We start from the raw sequence: 17,010 nt of genomic DNA, 5'->3' as shown, positions 1-17,010 counted from the left end.
TCAGTTAAATTAAAATCATGTTTCTTTATTGTTGCACTTCTAAACTAAATGTACTTTTTATGCTGATGTGAATTGTAGATTTTGATTGTTCTCCAAAATAATATGCTCTTAGCACACTCCTATTGAGTAATATATTTAAAGAATTAACAGTTTTGAGAATGCCAAGATCAAGAAGAGTTTAATATTATAAACTTAGAAAAGTATAAATTATTACATTATGCCTCAATCAAGATATGCATTTTGGCTGAGTACGGTGGCTCACACCTGTAATCTCAGCACTTTGGGAAGCTGAGGCAGGCGGATCACTAGGTCAAAAGATTGAGACCATCCTGGCCAACATGGTGAAACTCCATCTCTACTAAAAATACAAAACTTCGCTGGGCATGGTGGTGGGTGGCTGTAATCCTACTCGAGAGGCTGAGGCTGGAAAATCACTTGAACCCAAGAGACGGAGGTTGCAGTGATCTGATATAGTGCCACTGCACTACAAACCTCATGGTAAAATTTCACCATGGGGCTAATGGAGGTGTTTGGGTTATGGGGTGAATTCCTCATGAATGGCTTGGTGCTGTCCTCATAGTATTGAGTTCTTGCTCTATTAGTTCCTGTTAGAGCCGGTCGCTAAAAAGAGCCTAGACCTCCCCTCTCTCTCTTCCTCCTCTCTTCCTCTTTGGTCATGTGATCTCTGCACTTCAGCTCCCCTTTGCCTTCTGCCATGAGTAGAATCAGCCTGAGGCTTTCACCAGGTGCCCAATCTTCCAGCCAGCAGAATCATGAGCCAAATAAGTCCTTTTTCTTTATAAATTATGCAGTCTTAGACATTCCTTTATAGCAACACAAATGGACAAAACAATGGTATTGTATTTTTAATTTTGATTTCCACATATTTGTTGTATTAAAAGGTGAATGTTTTTGTGTTTTGATTTGTATCTTGTGAACTTGTTGGACTCACATATTGATTTTAGAGATGTTTTTGTAGATTCTTTATGATTTTCCTCAGGGGGTCATCAGCAATTAGTGACAGTTTTCTTATTTTTCCAATTTTTATGCTTTTCCCCTTGTATTGCTCTGGTAGAACATCCAGTGCTATGCTGAATAAGAGTAGTGAGAACAGACATCCTTGTTTTCTTCCTGATCTGAGGAGAAAAACATTCAGCCTTTCACCATTAAATTTCACTCAGCTTCTTATACCTATAGGTTTATGTTTTTAAAAGATTTGGGAAGTGTTTGGCCATTATTTCATTACTTTCTCAGTCCCACTAATTATCACTTTTCCTTCTGGGACTTGAATGATATTAAGTTCTCTTGTGAATGTTCCATAGGAACCCAGGTGATATGGTTTGACCCTGTTTCCCCACTCAAATCTCATCTCAAATTGTAATTCCCACATGTCAAAGGAGGGACATGTAATGTTGAAGGAGGTTCCCCCCATGCTGTTTGCATGATAGTTGAGTGAGTTTTCATGAGATCTGATGGTTTTATAAGTGTTTGACAGCTCCTCCTTCACACACCCTGTCTCACCTGCTGCCATGTAAGATGTGCCTGCTTCCCCTTCCACCACGATTGTAAGTTTCCTGAGGCCTTGCCAGCCATGCAGAGCTGTGGGTCAATTAAACCTCTTTTTTAAATAAATTACCCACTCTCGGGTATTTCTTTATAGCAGTGTGAAAACGAACTAATACACCATGTCTCTGCTTAATAATTTTGTATTTCAGTCTATTTTCTCTATGTTGTTCAAATTGGATAAATTAAATTGATTTGTCCTCAAATTCACAGATTCTGTCACCTGCCATGTTTACTCTACTAATGAGCTCATCCATCAAGTGTTTTATTTTACTGTAGTTTTCAGTCCTACAATTTTAACTTAGTTATTGTTGGTAGTTTCTATTTCTTTGTTGAAATTGTTTTTTTTTTTCCATTTGTTTCCAGATAATTTTAAGTTTCTTGTTATTTTTGGTAGTTTCTATTTCTTTGTTGAAATTGCTTTTTCCCATTTGTTTCCAGTTTAAGTTTCTTGTTTAAGTAGTTTTACACTGTTTGCTTTAAAACTCTTTTCAGATAGGCTGGGCATGGTGGCTTATGCCTGTAATCCCTGCACTTTGGGAGGCTGAGGCGGGTGGATCATGAGGTCAGGAGATCAAAACCATCCTGGCTAACACAGTGAAACCCTGTCTCTACTAAAAAATACAAAAACAATAGCTGGGTGTGGTGGCAGGCACCTGTAGTCCCAGCTACTCAGGAGGCTGAGGCAGGAGAATGGCATGAACCCAGGAGGCAGAGCTTGCAGTGAGCCGAGATTGTGCCACTGCACCCCAGCCTGGGTGACAGAACGAGACTTGGTCTCAAGAAAAAAAAAAAAAACTCCTTTAGATCATTCCAATATGGTAGTCTCCGCTTATCCACAGTTCTGCTTTCTATAGTTTCAGTTACTCTTACCCATGGTCAACCATGGTTCGAAAATATTAAATGGAAAATTCCAACAATAAACAACTCATAAGTTTTAAATTGCACACCATTCTAAGTAATGTGATAAAATCTTGTACTGTATTGCTCCTCCCTGCCCTGGACATGAATCATTCCTTTTTCTAGTGTATTCATGCTGCATACACTACCTGTCTGCAGATCTTGGTATCAGATTGAAAATCCATAGTATATATAGGGCTTGGTAATATTTGAGGTTTCAGGCATCCACTGAGGGTCATGGAACATGTCTCATGGACATAGTGAGACTACTGTATCTGATTTTTCTCAGTGTTGTCACTTGTTAATTGACGTTTCTCATTCAAATTGTGTTGGTTCTTGATATGATGAGTGGTTTACATTGTATACTGAACTTCAAATACTATTCAATTAATTAAGTAGTCAACCAAACAATCCCCTCTTTGAAGTATAGTTAAAAAACATGGTATGTGAGCATGTTCTGCTTTTCACTGGGCTCCACAGAGCACCGACTCACACTGCCTGATTGCAGTGAAAGTTATCCCAAGGCTTCACTGACCATTTATCTTTCCAGCAAAAATGAGCACCAACTGGTACTGCTTGTTGTCCCCCAGGGGGAGTGAGTCCTCTGCTTCCTGCTGTGTTTCACTGATGCCAACAAGGGAGGAAGCTGAGGACTCAAAAAACCCTGTTTTTTGCTTTTGTTTTTGTTTTTTTGCTACAGGTATAAGGAAGAAGCTTAGCTCCTCACTGGAGCCCACTGATGACAGGGATAGGGAGATGGGGCAGTGAAGTCAACCAGCTTCATCTCACACCACCTCTTCCCCTTTTTAGTGCCAGGTGGGTGAGCACGTTCAGCTTCCCACTGGGTCCTTGGGTGGAGTGCTGATCAGCCTGGCCTTCCTCCAGCAGGCTAAATTTCCTGCTGTTTGTAGAGTGTGGAGCCTCCTCCACTCTCTGCTGAATCCTACTGACCCCACCCCCATAGGAAAATCAAAATACTGCCTGCCTCTGCAGGGAGGGGGTGTTGGAGGGCTGCTGCTTGCACAGGTGGGTGGGAGGTGGGGTGGGAAATAAGCTCCCTTCAGCACTGCTGAAGCCTGGAGTCTGCAAGGATTCTGTTGGTGTTTGCCTAAAGTATGGCAAATATTGTCAACGAATATTTCCATTCTGTTAGGACACCCTTTTCCAAGTTCTTTGGCTAAGGTAACAGGCTTTTCTTGGACCTTTTTTGTGTGTGTGTCTATTAGTAGTTCTGGAGATTCCACAGTACCTTCTGCAGAATATAGGAGTGGGAAAAGGAAGACCCAGGGAATTTGCCATGGTGTGTTTTCCCAGGTCCTCAGATCACCAGGCAGCCTACCTTCTCCTTTCTACCATCCAGGCTCTTTCTATGCTTGCTCATTGGGATCTAATCCATTTTATACTTTAAGTGGGAGAACCTGTGAGTAAAGGGGCTTCTATTCCATCTTTGCTAGAACCATAGGGCAAGATATACTTAAAATATTTTATGAATACATGATACTTGTACATATTTATGAGGTGCATGTGATACTTTGATAAAAGCATGCAGTTTGTAATAATGAAATCTGGGTAATGAGGATATCCATCATCTCAAACATTTATCACTTATTTGTGTTAGGAACATTCCAAAGTTAGATAGAAGGAATAAGTCTTAGTGTTCAACAGCATAACAGGACAACTACAGTTAACAATAACTTAGGGTATATTTCAAAATAGCTAGAAGAAAAGATTTGGAGTGTTCCCAACATAACTACTTTCAAAAAAGCTCTTTTGTCAATAGTAAGACGCCAGTGCTTGGAGGAAAAATGTTACAAATTGTATTCAAATCCAAGTTTCTGCTTTGACTGACTTAAAGTGAGCAGGATAATAAGCTGTTTACTGATAATCCCAGTGTGAACAAAAGGATACCCCAGTCAAGAACACAGACACAAAAGGGCTAGAAGAGGACAAAAATGATTAACCTATCTACTGTCCAAAAGTGAGGGGTAAGTAGAACTAATCTATGCTGACAGAGTGGTGACCACTACTGGGGAGGGGGGCATGGAAAGTGTAGTGACTGTTGAAGCTCCAGACATGGTCATTTATTGTATGTGTATTATACCCCAAAAGAAAGTTTAAAGAACAATTTACTATAGGAAATTTGTAAAAAAGAAATCTTAAGAAAATAATATCATCTTTTCTGGAAGTAGCAATATACATTTTTTTCAGTTTGAGGTTACATTGAACTTTTTAACTCTGTATTTAGAGAGTAAACTAACTCATATTTTAGATTTCCTTACTCTTTCTTCCAAATCCTATTTTAAATAAGCTTTTAAAAATTGTATGGTAGTGAGTGGGGAAGCAGAGGAAGGGGGATGAAGCAAAAAATATAATGATATAGTAGGCATTGATGCTAATTTGCAACTCTAAATGCCTTTTATAAATCATGTTCTTCATTAAAAAAGAGAAAAAAAATTATTATCTCTATTATCTGCTCCCTTCCCTACTTGAGAAACAAACAAACAAACAAACAAACAAACAACTTGCCAATGAAAAAAAGGAGTCTTTTCTCCAACATTAGCATTATAACATGTTTACAGCACAACATCAGTTCTTTTCTGAAAATAGGTAAAATGCAAATGCATTAGGATGCTAAAGATTCAAGATATGACTACAGTATGACCTTGGCAGACAAAGGTACAGAAAGGCAAACAGAAGAAGCCACCATCCTGATCCCAGGATTATACTAATAATTCAGCAGTCAATGTGTTTTATCATATAGCCATGTTTCCGCAAATAAATTATTCTAGCTCCAGTGCTGCTGTTGCCTATGCAATTGCTTTTAAAATAGAATGCATTCTTATGCTAAGTAAGTGCGCTTGCTGTGGTGCTGAATATCATGCTTATTCTGAGACTAGAATATTAAAAATAAATATTTGCAGCTCCTGTGATAATAAAAGAAACACAACATGAACTCCAATGAAAATGTAAGACAAAAGAAGAGAAAACATTTAAATGCTGAACTTATAAAGAAAACAAAGAACAAAAGCAATTGCTTGACGTTTAAAAACCCACTGGCTTAAAATAATTTGCTGAGTAGCAATTTTCTCATGGTTTTAAATGAAAAGTAAACCTTTCCCTTTTTTAAAAAAATTAGATATATCCGGTCTTATGTAACAGCGTAGAACTTTATTTTCTACTAATGCAAATAAATGTCCTTCACACCTAGCAGACCAGAAAATCACCAATGAAATCTTAGTTTAATTATTTTCCTGAGAGCAACTTGGAATCGATACATCAACTAAATATCTTCTGCCAAGACTTAATCACCATCACATTTGCTTGTTTTTATGTGGTTTCAAGCAATCAAAAGAGAGAGGAAGAAGAGGTAAAGAAATAAATTCATTCATATTGTAATGACAACTTTAAAAAATTACAGATTTCATTTGTTTCAAGAGGAACAAAGCAAGGAAAGGCAAATGAATTAAGAACACAAACCCGGGTTTGTCTCATTTGTCTGGCATTCCTTTCCAGTGTTAAGAAAAACAGAATCAATCATCTTATCACACCTGGACTCCAACTTCACCTCCAAGATAAATAAAAGAGATGAGCATTGGTCCATGAATTCAGAATGCAATTATCTTCCTGATATTGTCACCAGTTTGCTATGTGACCCTAGAAAGCTTACTTCCCTTTTCTTTGTATTATTTTATATCTTCAAAATGGAGATACTTTTATATTGTGCATGCCTTTTAGGAAGATATAGTGTGACCTCAGCCTGGTGTAGGTGGTTTTAGAAGCAAGTATCCTTTTTGTGTAGCTGGGGAATCACTTAATATGCTTTATAGAAGAAGTGCATTCCATTAAGTTATTTATAATGCATAGTTCCTCAAAAAATAGTATTGTGTTACTAAGTTTCATGAGGTAATCAAAGTTGCGTTCCTATAAGGAAAAAATAAATTATCTAGAGGAGACAACATTCAGATTCAGATTCTACTGAGATTTATTTGTTGAGCACTGAAAATATGCCTGGCAGTTTTTGGAAATTTTTACATACTTCATGAAAATTAATCTTTACAACAATCAGTCATGAACTTCATTTTTTTAACAACAATGATGTCATTACTACCTTTTTTATTTTTAACAAATGAAGATGTTGGGGCTCAGAGTAGTTACGTGACTTGCCAAGGTGACAGATGCAAGGGACTATGCCAAGATTTAAAAGTGGGCTCATTTCTGTACATTTTCTATGCAGTAACTCTTATTAAGAAAACAGGCACCCTCACAACAACCTCACAACAGACTTTCTGTTGTGAGAAGGCACCCAGCAGCTCTGGCTGGCAGCAGTTTCTTCATTTATTCAGCAATCACGTGTTTTTTTTTAGGAACGACGAGTCAGGTACTGCATTGGATACTGGCAATACAGCACAATCTCACCAATAGCAGTCTAACCAGCAGTCATGACTGTGATGGCTAAGTCCCAGCACAGAGGCATGTATGAGAGTCTATAGATGTGCAAAGAGGATTCTGCTAGGCCTGAGGGAACCATCCAGGAAGGCTCTGCAGAAGCTCTTTGAGGTTCCAGCAAAATAAATGCTTGCATTTCTCTGAAGTTCTCTAAGTTTGAAATTTTAGACTCTGGAAAATTAATTATGTTGCAGTGTATCAACTTATAATTTGTCATTAAGAAATGAACTATATTACCAGGCTCCAGAAGAGCTGGTCAAAAGAACTCAGGCAGGGTGGTGCCTTGAACACACTTCCTTACTGAGGCCTCCATTTTCTTTGGATGGCTGGTTCTTCTCCTCACAATGAAGGGCTGAGATCAGCGAACTTCACAGGTTTCTTTGAGTTGACAAATCCCCCTAAATCTCTGTATGAGAAGGCTGATGCCTCTTTTCATGTCAATCAACAGTCGATCTTATCAACATCATCAACATCTTTATAATATTTCACCTACATTCAAATTAATAAGCTTTATTTATAATAAGATGGAATGATTACAGGTGTTAATTTGTAGGGTTGCTGATCTACCCTGAGTTCCTTTTGTGTCTGGCCCACTTCACAAATAGCACAAGCTTTCAAGCTACCATTCTTGTCTTCTTTCTCCCCAGGTTTCTCTTTAACACCTAAATACTGAGGAGCTTTAAAGGGATAGGTAAATAGATGAAGAGGTAACTGGGGAGAAGAATTAGGCATTTTAATTTGTGAGTTCTCATTCATAACAGCTAAGGCAACGTTTTTATGTAGGGTTCATAGCCCAGATTCTAGCCCAGAAAAGCGTACTTACAGGAACCAGAGATCACTGGAGTCTGGGAGCCAAAAAGGAAATAATGACAGGCTGGTGTTAACAGAAAAAAACGAACTCTGTCAAATGTTTTAGAGGCTTACTCTGAGCCAGTATGAGTAACTGTGACCCCAAGAAAAACACAAACCCAAGAAGCCTCGAGTAAGTGGTACTGAGGTGGTCACATCGCAGTTTTGGTTTTATACATTTTAGGGAGGCTGGAGTTACACAAAGACCTAAATCAATACATGGAAGGTATATATTGGTTCAGCTGGAAAAAGTGGGATATCTTGATGAGCAGGCTTACGGGTTATAGGTGGATTTAGAGATTCTTTAATTTGCAATTGGTTAAAGGAGTAAGGCTCTGTCTAAAATCTGGCAGTCAGCAGAAAGAAATGCTTTGAGATAAGGATGCTGTATGGCAAAACTGATGACCTGCAGGTGTGACCTAACCCTTGCCTAGCATGGCCTTAGGTCCTGTCTTTAATGTGGTGTCTTATTGCCACAAAGAGCCTATTTTATCCATCTCATGATCTCTATTTTAACATTAATACTGGTCAGTTGTGCTTGACCTCCAAAAGGGCGGGGGTTTAATGATGTCTGGCCTCCCTTCCCGCCATGCCTAAGAATTCAGTTTTTTAGGTTTTCCTGGTGTTTGCTTGGCCAAAAAGAGGTCCATTTAGTTGGTGGGGTGATGGAAGTTTAGGATTTCATTTTTAGTTTACACTGGATATGAAATCTGAAGGTGTTTCGACTTTCAGGCTCTCATAGCCTGATCCTTTTAGCCATTTAAAGAAAGAGCTTGGCAGACTGCTGATCAGATGTCTTGAGGGCTTTGCTTCACTCCGGGAATCATAGGATTCTAGTGAGCAAAGAAAAAGAAGAACTGAGCATGACAATTTTGCCTTAGAACCATGGTGTTTCTGACAGGATGCCGGAGTCAGAGCAGTACCCTAAACTACCTCGGCGACACAGCTGAGGGAAAAGGGAAGAACAAGTCCCGGACTGTGCTCAGGGTGTTGTAGATTTATAGTACAGGGAGTTGTGCAGATTCTCAAGTGAAATTTTTATAAAGTCTATTTATTTGAAGGAAATGTTGGCATGTTTGGGGGATTTAGCTGCAGGCATAGAGCTCTAGTGATCCCTGGGGTTAAACTGGTTGTTTGATTAGCAATGGTCCTCAGAAAGCTTGCAGGCCAGTTTGATGATTACAGAAGTCTTACCTGGTGATGTAGGAAAATCTAAACATTCAGATAATACAAACACAGAAACATAGGATTTTTGTTTTAGTTATAATAGTGTAAAGGTGATGCTTTAGCTGACTCTATGAAATCTGTTTGTAAACGAACTAAATAGGGAACCAGAAGAAGGAGCAGAGAAAGAAGTGTAAGCCATGCTTCCCACAATGACTGTCTTATTCCCCTCTCAATTCAGGGTGTGAAGGTCAGGGCCAGGTGTTTCACAAGGGTGCACTCAGGGCACAGGTATTGACTGGGGAACAGAGGCAGGGAGAGGGAAAGAGAGAAAAGGAAGAAAGGAGGGAGAAGGAATGGAGAAGAGGGAAAGGGAGGAAGGAAGAGATGGAGGGAAGAAAAGACAGGAAAGGGAGGGAGGGGGAGACAAGGAGGGAGAGTGCACAGAAGAGAGGGAGTGAAGAAGACAGGGAGGGGGTAGATGGCATGGAGGAAGGACAGAGGGAAGAAAGAGAAGAAGGGATAAAAGAGAGGAAAGGGGGAAGAGCAGGAAGGTACAGGGAATGGAGGAAGTTGAGGGAGAAGGAGGGAGAGAGGAAGAGGGGCAGGAGGAAGGGAACAGAGGAAAAAGGAGAAGGATGGGGGGAGAGAGGATGCCTTTATCAACTTCTTTAAAGATGCTTATTTAATCTCTATTAATCCCCCCAAAATGCAATGCATTGGTACCTGGGAGACATTTATTTAAAAACTATGTATAGACAGACAAATCAGGTTACCTTAACCAGAGACAAGGCAGAGTGAAGCAAGGTTCTCAGCCCCTCACAGCCTTCCTGCCAAAGCCAGACCCCAAAAAGCTGTCTGCCTTGCTAAAGTACATTGCTAACTAGGACAGCTTTGGCAGAGAATGAGGGCAGAAGTGATCTGAATTCCTAAAATGTGACATCATAATTAGATTTTTATATATTTTCAGTTGTTTATGTGCTTGTAATCATTTACCCAAATAACTTTTTACATATACTATTCTATGCCCTTGCTTTTTTATTTTACCTAATATTATCACTGAGGGTATTACTTCACTTAATAATATAACCGGTGATAGATATTTCTAATCTGCACTGTGTACTGTATTTTTATCGCATACATTTCAACAGCTGTGAATATCAGCTCTTGTTCCATTGTCCCAAATCCTTGGGGTTAGATGTAATTCAGTATTCACAATTTTCCAAATTTTAGAAAGATGATGACAAAATTCCCAGAAAGATATGGGGATGAACTTCTTATTTAACTGCCACTGCTATTTCTGCAATGTAACAAATGAATATTTACATTGACCAGGATGAATAAAGACTTTTAAAAGCCTCATGTCAACACAGAGCAGCTTTCAGCATCAAATAAGTCTGCTGCAAACTGCTTTAAAACTTCAATGTTCCAGAGCATTTGAATTTTTGAAGTGCCTACATGGTGTTGTAGATCTATATCACACTACATGGAATCACATGATTTATTATCTATTCCCCAATGGATGGACATGGGTTGTTTTAGGGTTTTGTTATTAAAAATAGCACTGCAATGAACATTCTTGGAAATGAATCTTTGGAAAATATGACTATATCCTTAGAGTGACTACTCAGAAGCAGAATTATTGGATCAATTGACATGTGACTTTATATTTGAATAAATATTGCCACATTTCCCTCCAAAGAAGTCGCACCAATTTCTTCCTCTCACAAGCATTCTAGGAAAGGGCCTCCTTCCCCGTACTCCTGCATTCATTGCCAGGGCTTCCATAATAGAATACCATAAACCGGGTGCTTAAACTGAAATTTATTTTATTACAACCTGAGAATCTAGAAGTACAAAGTCAGGGTGTCAGCAGTGATGGTTCCTTCTGAGGCTGTGAGGAAGAATCTGCTCCCAGCCTCTCTCCGCACTTCAACAGCTTCAGGCATTTCTTGGCTTGTAGAGCCCTGTCCTCTCCATGTTATCACTTGTCTTTCCTCTGTATGTGTCTGTTTCTGTGTCAAAATGACCTCTTTTTATAAGGATGCGGTTGTATTAGGGCCCACTCTAATGACCTCATCTTATCTTGCTCATCTGCAGGGCTCCTATTTCCAAATATAGTCGTAGTCACGGGTACTTGAAGGGAGAGGAGACTCAATTCAACCCATAACATTTTCCAACAGTGACTGTTATTCCATTTTTCCAATGTGATAGGTAGAAAATGGTAACTCTCAATTTCCATTTGTATTTATTTCAGTTGGATTTGAGGATTCTCTCTTAATTTTATTAACTTTTTATTTTGAAATGAATACAAACTCACAGGAAATTGGAAAAATGCATACACTGAGTCCCATAAACCTTTCAGCCAGCATCCTCCAAAAATGACATTGTATGTGACCACAATATAATATCAGAACCAGGAACCTGATATTGCTATAACACTGTTAACTAGACTACAGATCCCATTTAGTTTTTACCAGTTTTTACATGCACTCCATTGTACATGTAATGGGGGCAGGTCAGCGTTCCCTGCAATGCAATTGTGTGCATAACCACCACCACAGTGGCCACAGTCAAGGTACAGAGAAGCACAAAGCAATTTTCTCGTACCATCATTCACAGTGCCATCCACTATCCACCCCATCCCTCCCCCCAAGCCTTCATCTCTGCAGTTCCGGCATTTGAAAGACATTCTATAATGGTATCATATGGTACCTTTAGAAATCAGTTTTTTTTTTTTTTTTTTTTGAAGACGGAGTCTTGCGCTGTCACCCAGGCTGGAGCACAGTGGTGTGATCTCAACTCACTGCAACCTCCACCTCCTGGGTTCAGGTGATTCTCCTGCCTCAGCTTCCCCAGTAGCTGGAATTACAGGCAAGCCCTACCATGCCTGGCTAATTTTTGTATTTTTAGTGAAAACAGGGTTTTGTCATGTTGGCCAGGCTGGTCTCAAGCTCCTGACCTCAGGTGATCCACTTGCCTCAGCCTCCCAAAGTGCTGGGATTATAGGTGTGAGCCACCGTGCCTGGCCAGAAAGCAGCTTCATTCACTCACCATAATGAATGCCCTTATATGGTTGTTGCATGTATGAGTCATTTATTCCTTTATATTGCTGATTAATATTTCATTTAATTATTTTTGATAGCATTATCTTTCTATTTATATACTATATTTGTAAATTGCTTGTCCATGTCTTTGCCAGTTAAAAAAAAGTTATTATCTTTCTTTTTTTTACTGCTTTTGGTTGCTTTATTTTTTTCATTTAGAACTTTATTATATAAAATTTATTAATCATTAAATTTTTCGTTTCTTGGTTTTCTGATACAGAAATTACTCTCATCCAAAACTTAAAATTCGAACGTTGGCATCTCTCTAGAATTGTTTTGTGTGTGTTTAAAGAGTGAGGTAGGAATCGGCTACTCCTTGGGTCTTCAATGTGTATTTCTTAGGGCATATGCTGTGCAAACTTTTGGTCCAACATGAATATACACATGGATGCTTGCACAGCTAGTGCACCTGCTTGGCGGGAATGTGGGTTGTGAGTTTTGCTTAATTATGACATCAAACTCACTCAGCTGCTAAATATCACCTGCTGGTTTCTGGGAAAATTGTCCAGGATTTCAGATCAAGGTGAAAAATGGGAGTTTAGGAAGGTGTAGCTAGACCTTGGAAAAGTGTATAAAATGTTAACATGCAAAATACAAGGTGTAGGATTGCAAGATGATGCAAATGTATGAGTTTCTAGCTAGACTGCCAAGGTCAATACACCTAAATCTAGGATAGAATTTTTTAGCAGAAATTTCTAACCCTGTGACTAGCGATGTGGGTAGGGTAAAGTACAGGGTGTGAGGTCAATGGAGCTTCTGCAGTAGTGTGTAGGCAGGTTCCCAGGGGTTAGGGCTATAATTCCGCCTGCAGACACAGTGACTGGTCTGTCATGGTACTTATGCAAGGCATGTCTTCAAGCACCTTCAACACTAGGAGTGTCCCAGCAAGTCAGTAGATTAGGCTCCAATCCTTGTTTGGCATTGGTAGCAAGCATTTGGTGATTTTCCTCTATCCTGTTTTTCTGTTAGCTATATCATCTTTTCATGCTCAAGATATATTCTTATAGGGAAGTTGTCAGCACACGTAAACACCAACAACAGGGAGAGGAACCATGAAGGAGTGTTGCAAAAGCCACATACCATACAAGGAATGGCTGATTTCCTCCCACAGATAATCCCTGAAGATCCTGAAAGACTGACGGGCCTCACAGTTGGAAAGACATCCAGGTTCTATCTATGTGAATCCTCACCTAATGTGTGCATTTCCTCCTTAGCATCTGTATCAGTGTAGCCTGACAGAATCAACATGGCTTTGAAATCAAGTTGTCCTGGCTGCTCATCTCTGCTCCACAATTCACTAGTTATATGACCTTGACTAAATTATTTAAATTTCCTCTATCATAAAATGGGGAGAATAAAAGTATATGCTTCAAAATTTTCTTAAGCAGATTTGATTAGATAACTTAGGGAACATGTTTAGCACAGTGGCAGGCACATGGTACTAAATGTCAGCTGTCATCACTGTTACTTTCAGTGTGGGACAGTTTTTTTCTCCTGAGGCCACCCTAATAACTTAGAGGCAAACTGCAGTCCAGGTTTACAAATTCACCGCCATCTGCTGTTGCATCCACAGTGCTGTATTAATCTCTTGAAGGGTCCATTTACCTTGTTTCTTTCTTTACAGTATTAACTGAACCCACTATTTCAGAAACGTGTATTACTTAGAGCCTGCTCCAGGCAAAACTAGGAGGTAAAATGGGCAATCTGAAAAGCTCTTTCCTAATAAACTCTTAGTGGGTGATAATGGCTTAAAGCTTCTGCCTTCCTGCTTTACAAAGTGGCCTCTATTCCTTCTCCTAAAGGTGTGACTAACAAGGGAATTCCTGTCCAACAGAGGCCGTATGGGAAGAAGGGGTTTTTCTTTCCATTCCCATCACATCACACAGGCATCTGCATTGCTATAAAGGACATCTGCTATTTTTGCCTACCTAGCTTTCCATTTCAATTTTAAGTGACTAGAACTCATCTTTTCCCTTTAGGAACAATTGCTTCCTAGCCTGGTGGGACCATGAAGCTCAGGCACCTCTCCTAGCCAACCAGAATTTCCCTCAACTGAGAATCAGGCCAGTGGAGGTGTAGGACCCAAGCAGAATCCTTCCTTATGTATCCGTATGAACTCAGAAATGGGGAAGGTATCTCATGCTGGTCATGAACCCAAAGATCAGGTATGCCTGAGGATCATCTTTGCCATCACCTGTAGAGCAAGGCAGAGATGGGAGATGGAGTGAGTGAGAAGTGTATTTTTTATGACATCTTTTAAGCAATCTAGAGACAGCCATGTCTGAAGGGAGTCATGGGCTATTCTGTTGCCCAACCCGGTAACACCTTGCCTCACCCACCTACCTGTCTTATTTTTCTCCTTTAACTGGCTTTAAGGGGATTGCTATTACAAGCAACTGAAAGTGTTCTAATGAATACAGATGGATACAAGTGGATCTCTATTATAGAAGTGACAAGTTGTAAAAATCTATTACCACTGTTGAACAGAGAACTCACAACTTAAGCTATATTCTTTATAAGTCAGTAGCATTAGAAAGTAAAACATAGACCTTATGTATATCTACTGTGCACAAACCCTTTGATAGTTCCATCTGCTTTCTTTTAAAAGCCTACAACCCTCTGTAAATCAGACTATGGCTTCAATTCCTACATTAGTTATTCCCCAAATGACCACTCAGTTTTATGCAGTTCTATCTTCCTGATGTTCCATGTGTCTGTAATGTCACTTCCTGATTTTTGTTTATTTAAAATTTAAGAGCTTGGGCTCTGGCCTCCCAGAGCCTAAATTTTACAACTTACCTGTTCATTGCCATAGAGCAAGTGGCCCAAACTATCTAATCTTTAATTTTTTTAATAAAATAATTTGGAAAATTATAGTAACTGCCATATAGTATTGCTGTAAGATTTAAATGAAATAATAAATTAAAATTTTGGGCCCATAGTAAGTTCTCAATGATCATTAGCTATTGCTGTAGTTACGACTGTATCTCTTCAGTATGAAACACATAGCCTTCGTGTGATAGTATCTGTATTAATAATTGTTGAATTAATAAAAAATGTCCTTAGTGTTAGAAAAATTCTTCAACGTATATTCTTCTCCACCGCATGGAAAATTACTTGTTTTACAGAGAGATAACAATAATGGTTCAGACAGTGAGTGGACTGTGGAGTCAGACAAAGAGTTCAAGTTTGGCTCTGCCATTTTTTACCTCTGGGAACTGGGCAAGTAACTTACCCTTTGGGAGCCCCAGTTTCCTCACCTATGCTTGTGGATAATGAGGGTGCATACTCTTAATGCTCCTGAGAAGATTAAATAAGACAATTTAACAAGTCAGTTATTTGAGACAATAACCTCTCCCTCCCTCTCTCTTCAGTGTGTGATGTCTAGCACACTGCTTGGTATAGTAATCACTGGGTAAATAGGTAGTATTAATATTCTTTTAAAAATTGTCTTCTGATTGTTTTTTGGCCCACAAGTAGCAAGAAAAAGACAAAAATAAAATCACTAAGACAAGTTCAACTTGTCGATGAGTATCAGTATGTTTCTAACGCCAAAACTTTTTTTTTGGTTTAACGTGGAATAGAAAAATAGAGTAGCAGAATTGCTACTAACAGTCATTGAAAAGATCAACTGTTTTCCATGGCTGCTTAAAGTCACTGCTATCTACTTTTCACTGGAGGGCTTTCCAAAAAACTGTTCCTTGACATCGACATCTCTACTTTGCTTCTCTTCAGCTATACAAATCACATAAAAGCTTAAGTTACTTTGAATCTTGATGACAACCCCCCACCCCTCCTCAGGTGCTTTGTCTGTGCTTAGTTATGCAGAGAATCACCTAGGCTCAGTATTTCTATTGCATCAATAGCATAATAAGGTCAAGATGAATTAAGCCATCCATTTAAGCACACAGACAGAGTAACATAAATTCCTCTGTTAAGAAAGGACAAATGTTCAGTGTTGCTGATAGTCAATTAGGCATGCAGTTCCTGTGAAAAGCTCATTACAGGTATTAGGGCTGGGAAATGATAGGGAAGAATAGTTCATACCATCTTTAAAAGGCTCAGGCCATGTACTTAATTTTTGAAGGAGTTCCTGCTGAACAACTAAGATGACTGTACCTGGTAAAATTAGACTAGTCTCTAACAACTTTCTTTCATTTGTAGGATACTTTTTACGTTTCAAATCTGAAGTGCATTAAAAGTGGATAAATTCCACAAGCAAGTATTCCATAAGACCCCATGAGACCCAGTGTTTAGCACAGTTTTTGGCTGGGTGAATAGTTGTGGGGATGATGATGTTGATGCGGGCATTCATTGGTTTCTTCTAAGAAGCCCAGATTCTACAGACAAATCTGATGAGTGCAATTCTATTTCCATAAATATCTGACCCAATATAGCCAAATTAAGCAACATGGATAATCTGGAGATGTATTAAATGATAACATGATATTGGAGAATTAAAATCAAATCATTTCAAATTTTTGAAATTTCAGATTTGTGGAAGTTTATAAAGTTGTAATAAATGACAAAGAATTTGATGTAGTAATTAAGAACATGAATTCTAAAGTCATATTGCTTGGGTTTGAAATTCTGCTTTACCACTTTCTAGCTGTGTGAATTATTTATCCTCCCATGTCTCAGTTTCCTATTTTATAAAATGAGATAGTATCTCTTTATAACAATGTTGTGAATATTAAATATATATGTAAGGTATCTAGTCTAGTAGCTGACACTTAGCAAGGGTTCAATAAATGTTAGCCTTTGTTATTTTGAATTAAGAATTTAGTGCACAATGCCTGATTACTATGGAAAACTCGGTTATTCTGCATTCTTGAGGTGAGATGAAGTGCTACTACACACTGCTCATGTGATGCCATTAAAATGTGATTAAAGATGCCACAGATTGGCCTACGTGATCCTATGACAATAGATTTTCAGAGGATTATCAAATATAAACGAATATTTTATGCTGTCTATTTAT

At 38.8% G+C, this 17,010-nt stretch overlaps 1 long non-coding RNA gene across 2 annotated transcripts in view; it reads right to left on the bottom strand.

The window, feature by feature from the left end:
* Positions 1–1,020: 1,020 nt before the first annotated feature.
* Positions 1,021–17,010, bottom strand: part of LOC131381327 (uncharacterized) — a 54,425-nt gene continuing 38,435 nt past the window's right edge. For both annotated transcript variants that reach the window (XR_009210002.1, XR_009210001.1), the window contains exon 4: positions 1,021–1,136. This is a non-coding gene — a long non-coding RNA (uncharacterized LOC131381327). The remainder of the gene's footprint in view (positions 1,137–17,010) is intronic.

Source organism: Hylobates moloch, unplaced genomic scaffold, assembly GCF_009828535.3.
Source record: "Hylobates moloch isolate HMO894 unplaced genomic scaffold, HMol_V3 SCAFFOLD_15, whole genome shotgun sequence".
Taxonomy (NCBI): domain Eukaryota; kingdom Metazoa; phylum Chordata; class Mammalia; order Primates; family Hylobatidae; genus Hylobates; species Hylobates moloch.
The sequence above is the reverse complement of the archived record's forward strand: the minus strand, read 5'-3'. Positions and strand labels throughout refer to the sequence as shown.